The sequence below is a fragment of the Sus scrofa genome, chromosome 10, assembly GCF_054392235.1.
Source record: "Sus scrofa isolate SSC_HxYL_T2T_F1_AM1 chromosome 10, Sscrofa_HxYL_maternal_Yorkshire_Landrace_v2.0, whole genome shotgun sequence".
Classification (NCBI taxonomy): Eukaryota; Metazoa; Chordata; class Mammalia; order Artiodactyla; family Suidae; genus Sus; species Sus scrofa.
The window spans coordinates 38,919,259-38,925,000 of NC_139392.1; positions in this window are offsets into that span (position 1 = coordinate 38,919,259).

Below are 5,742 nucleotides of genomic sequence, written 5' to 3' on the forward strand. Positions count from 1 at the left end.
CTCTTTCCTTCCTTCCTTTCTTCCTTTCTTTCTCCTTTCTTTTTCTTTCTTTCTTTCTTTCTTTCTTTCTTTCTTTCTTTCTTTCTTTCTTTCTTTCTTTCTTTCTTTCTCTCTCTCTATCTTTCTCTTTCCTTCCTTTCTTTCTTTCTCTTTCTTTCTTTCTTTCTTTCTTTCTTTCTTTCTTTCTTTCTTTCTTTCTTTCTTTCTTTCTCTCTCTCTCTCTCTCTCTCTCTCTCTTTCTGGTTTTTTTTGGGGGGGAGCCACACCCGCAGCACATGGAGGTTCCCAGGCTAGGGGTCAATTCGGAGCCTTACCTGCCGGCCTACACCACAGGCACAGCCACGCGGGATCCGAGCCGCGTCTGTGACGGACACCACAGCTCACGGCAATGCCAGATCCTTAACCCAACAAGTGAGCCAGGGATCAAACCTGCAACCTCATGGTTCCTGGTCGGATTTGTTTCCACTACCCCAGGATGGCAATCCTGAGACTTGCAAAGTTTATTGTTTGTTTCGGGTTTTCTCCACCCCCTCTCCCTCCCGTTTCAGCTTTATGTTTTACTTTTTGGCCACACCCACGGGCAGCAAGTGGAAGTTTTTCCTGAGGCAGAGATGGAACCTGCACCACACAGGGGCAACCAGAGCCACCGCGTTGAGAAAGCAGGAGCCTTGACCCTGTTGGTCGTGGGCTTCCTTCTTCTTCTTCTTCTTCTGTTGTTGTTTTTTGGGTTTTTTTTGGGGGGGGGTTGTTTTCCTTTTTTTGTTTTGTTTTGTTTTGTTTTGGATGAGATTTCAGTTCACCCCCCCCCCCCAACACACACACACACTCATAGTGTTGCGTTGTACTTTCCCTCCATTGTGGTTGGTCAGTCATGCTGAAATCCATGTTTCTATGACCTGACCACCAGAGCATTTGCCCCAGGCAGCCATTTGTTCTCTTTGGACTTTGTCTCAGTCTATGCAGAGAGAGATTTTCATTTCCACTTTCCTAGGATCGACTGTATCCTTCTCTCCCTTCCTAAGCTTCTGGGCTTTGCTTGTCTGCTTTTGACAGACCGTCTCCGTCGGTAAGGGTGGCAGGTAAACCGACTCCTGCGTTGTCGTTCTCCGAGAGCTTGCCCGGTTTCGTTTTTGCCAGTCCCCGCCTACCCTCCCACCCTCCCTCTCTCCCTCCCTCCTCCAGCTCCGTGCAGGGAGGTGGGGTGGGGGTGGGGGAGAGAAGAGAAGGTGGAGGGGAACCTGAGATCTCTCTCGCTAGTGCCACCCTCACCGCGCCGGCTTCTCTCTGGAATTCCCAAGCCCAGGAAGGGACATGCTTGGGGGAGCGAGCGCGGCTCCTTCTAGGCAACAGCGAGAACCTCTTCCCAGCTCCTTCCCCGCCGCCGCCGCCGCCGCCGCCGCCGCCGCCGCCGCCGCCGCCCCCCTCTTTCCATCTGCTGCCATCACGCCACGCAGTGCCTTGCCAGGAGGCAGCTCCGCGAGGCAAGCTTCGCGGTCGTGCAGGACGCCTGGCGCCTCGGCCCCGGGAAGAGCTCGGGCATTTGGGTGGCCGGCGCTGTGTCGTTGTGTCGCCGCCGGCCGGCCGGCCTTCCGGATCTGTCCCGGTGACGTTGGTGGCGGTTGTCGCGTGCCATCTAGTGTCCGCTTTTATATCGTCCCTTCCCTCTGCAGCTTTGGGGACCTTCGCGAGGGATGTGACTCAGCCATCCGGCCTGAGTCAGAGTTCCGGGAGGCTGGCGACACTGGCGGCGACAGCTCCGGTGGCTCAGAGGCCTGGGAGTGTCCCTCTCTCACCGGAGATTGGGCCTGCAGGCCTGTGAGGGAGTGACTGTCACCGCGCTCCCCAGGCAGGCTCTGGGGCCGCCTGGCCGGGTCGACCAGCATCCGCTCTTGCCGCTCCGGCCCCGGGGACCGACCAGGCCTGGGCCGGGCCGCCTCCCTAGCGAGGGGAGAGGGTGTGCGGCGCCCGGGACTGCCTGTGCTCGGGTGGCCTGGCCTTGTCCCGGGTCGCCCTTTGGAGCGTGAATGACTCCCGCCTGCGGTCCCTCCAGCCTCTCATCCCCGAAGTGAGGAGCGGCCCGGGTTGTGCGCTGAGGGCGTTGGAGGGCGCGACAGGCTCGGTGGCCGGCACGCTTGTTTCCCGGTCGTCATGCCGGCATGGGCCCCTCCCCGCCTGCCCCCCGACTGATGGCTACCGCCGGCCCGTGCGGAGTCGTACTCACGAGGTCTAGACCGGCACAAGACGTGAGGGGTGGAGCGGAAAGGGTGGCTCGGGCCCCGGCGCCTTCCTTCGCGGGGTCCGTTCGTCGGAGGCGCCTCCGTGGAAACATTTTTTTTTCCAAGTCCTGATGGATCCGGAGACGGTGGACGGTACCCCGCCGGCCCCCTGCTCCCGGGTGTGGCCGGGAAGGGTGCACCTGGGCCTGAGGCGTGCCCATGTAGGGTCCCGGTCGTTGGACAAGACTTCGTTTCCCACGCTCTCATTTCCCGCCCCCCGCCCTCGGAGTGTTTCCCTGTCGGTCGGTCGATCGGTCGGGAGGTGGGGACCGGCCTGAGCTGGATGGTGTGTCCTGGATTTTGGGGGAGCCAAGTCCCCGTCTGGAGCTCCGGACAGACCGATACCTGCCCGCGTGGGCAAGCCGGGAAGGGCTTCCCCGGCTGGCCGGCCGGCTCCACCTCCTTCATGTCCCTGTCCCTTCCTTGCGGTCACGCTCCCCGGGTCGACCAGATGGCTCTGAGAGCGCTGGGTCTGGCGACTCTAGGGCAGGGCTGGGGGACAAGTGTCCGGATGGGGGTTCCGGGGATACCCCCACGTCCTGTGGGTGGGCCCCGCTGCTGGGCATGGACATTTTTCGCGGCCGAAATACGCCTTTTCTGTCACCAGGTAGATGCTGACACGATCCTCTTCAGCGCCTGTCGCTGGAGACCTTGGGCCTCTGGATGCACGTGGGGGGCTTTGGGCTTTCGGCTGCTGTCCAAGGCCTGACCCTGCCCTTTGCACCCCGCGTGGGGGCCGCTCGCCTGGGCCTGTGCGCCGGCTCTCACTTGTGCATCCAGCTGGCCCGTGCTGCGGTGTCTCCTCCGGTCTCTGGCTGACCCGAGGGCGGCAGGGCGCGTGGCCCTGTGGGGTCTTCTACCCTGTGTGCCTCCCTGCTGCGGGCACCCGGCGGCTCGGCTGGGACAACCCCACCCTGTTGGCTCCGTGCCACGTGTCAGGCGTTCTCCCTCCCGGGGTTGTCAGCCGCTGTCTCTCCCCTGAGAGAGGAAGGGGAGGAGGAGGAGGAGGAGGGGGTGCCGGTGAAGCTGAAGCAGGCCCCCGTGGTGATTGTCTTTGCTGGCCCTCCCTCCCCTCTTCTGGGCTCTTCCCTGGCTCTGCCAGGACTGATCGATGTGGTGATGTGGCGCTCTCCTGGGCTTGGGCTTAAGCCGCGCCAGATGAGGGACGGCCGCTCATGGTGAGCTGGGCCGCGCCTCTCATTCTGTCGCGGGCCCCTCGCTGCTCCTCCCCCACCTGCGGGTGGTGTGGGGGAAGGCAGGGGTGCGGCCTCCAGCCTGACCTCTGGTCTCCCGCCCTGCTGCCTTCGGGTGTCAGTCGGGGGGGGGGGGCCTGGGTCCTTTGGGACGCAGCAGGCATTCTCGCTTTGCCGCCTTGGCGTGTGCCTTGCGAGCGGTCCCTCCCCAAAGTGGGGGGGAGGCCTCCCTCGCTGCCATGCTTCGCATCCCTGCGGGTGCGTGAGCGTGCCTCCCCTGGTCCTCTGTGGTGCCCCTGGAGTACTCCGGGTTGCCTGTCAGATGCCCGAGGCCGAGCGGTGGTGTCGTTTTCCTCTCCCAGCGGTGAGTCCCCTCGGGTCCCCACTGTGGTGGTGGCGTGCCCCACGAGCAGCTTCCTAAAGCTCAGGGGAGGGGGTCGAGACGGTAAGGCAGGGGAAGCTTGTGTCCCCTCCCCGGGAGGGGCTCAGGTGGACCCCTTGTCATGGGTCTCCCTCACTGTGTGCCAGTGAGGGCAGCCCTTGGCCCTTGAGCGGCACGCCCCATGCTTCTCCCTTGACCGGGAAGGCTGCATGTGGTCGTGAGAGCGACCGCGGTGGGCCGGGAGATGTGAAGGGGGGGTCCCCGTCTGGCTTTCCGGACGTGGCACCCCTCCACCCACGTGGAAAAGTCTGAAAGGCAAGCCTGGTGGCAGCACAGACTCTTGCTCTCCCGGCTCTGACCGTGGACGCTCACATGGGCTGTGTGCTTTACCCATACCGCAGACCCCCCCCCTTCTGACTTCCCACTTTTTGGGAGTGTTCCCACTCCCGTGGGTCCCCGAAGGGGCGAACGATGGTGTGGGGGGCACGACGCGCCCTCGGTGAGAAAGCCTTCTCTAGCGATCTGAGAGGGGGGCCTTGGGGTACCTGGACCCCCCAGCCGCCGCCCCTCTGAAGTGTGCAAGGCAGTAGCTGCCGGTGCTACTTGCCACAGCGTGTGGGCAAGAGCCGCCCTCGCGCGAGGGGTGCGCTGGCCCCCGCGGTGGGGGCCAAGCGCTGCTCTTTTGCCTAATGCGGCCTGTACCTCCCCCCTCCGAGTTGGGGGAGGGTCACGCCGGGCCGGGCCGGGTTTTGGCATCCAGCGCCGGGCTGTGTGCTGCGTGGGCACGTGGTGCCCCTCCCCTTGGAAGGGGAAGTGGAGGAGGGGGATGCGCCCCGTCCCCCGGCGGCCTCTGCCCCTGCCTCCCCCGCTGCGAGCCGCCTGTCGGTTCTTCCCGCACTCGCCTGGGGTCGCAGCTGGTGGTGTGGAGGTGGTGAGCGAGCATGGTTCGGGCCGCCTCGCTCAGGAGCGTTTCCCCCAGGCGTCAGGCCCTGGAGGGTGGACTAGGTGAAGGACGGATGAGATGAGGGTGGAAAGATGGACGGATGGGTGAGATGAGGCGGACGAGCCCCCCCCCCACGTGGCAGGGGGGGGGAAGCCTTTGCACATGGGGCCCTGGTGGTGGGGCCGGGTCGTGGAGTGCTCTGGGGCGACTGAGGCCGCCTGGTGTCCCAGGTGTCATGGGACTGCCCTCGTGTGTGTGGTGGTGTGACCCCGTGCTGGTTTGCCTGGCGTGCCTGGGTCCTTTCTCCTCTCCCTGGGCAGGCACCCGCGTCCCTGCCTCACAGCCCTTGCCCCGTGTGCATTGCCGCCCTTCCCCGGTGCTGCCGGCCCTCCCCCTGCCCCGAACAGGTGACCGCCCTGCCTTGCCTGTGCCATGTCTCTCTCCCTCCCGCCCCCGTGTCAACCGGGGACCTGAAATGGCCTCACCTCGTGTGGGTGTCACCCCCTGGCCGCCGTGGCCGGGCGGGTGTCCCTGGGTGATGTGCTTCTCGGGTGTCCCCCTGTGCGCGGGGGGGTGGGGGAAGAGGGTTGGGCACGGCGGGTGCGTGTGGGGTGTGGGGGGTGGTCGTCGGTAGGTGCCTTGGGAGACTTGTTTCCACGGGGCCGGCTGTGGCTCGTCGGTGTCGTCGGTGGCGGTCGTGGGGCCCCCGCGAGGGGGGGGCCCCCAGGGGTTGAGGGGGAGGCCAGTCGGCGTCCTGGGTGTTGCGGCGGGACCGCCGTTGTGCTGGAGGCCTCTGGCGGTGAGACCCCGTGTCGTGCCCTGGCAGCCGACTCGCATCTGGTTTTTGGGGATGGTCCCCGTGGCCCCCCCCCACCTCGTTGGAGGCCTGCGGCCGCCCCCTCCGCCACCGTCCCTTTGTGGCATCTCTCTCGATGCCGGCCGCTCCCA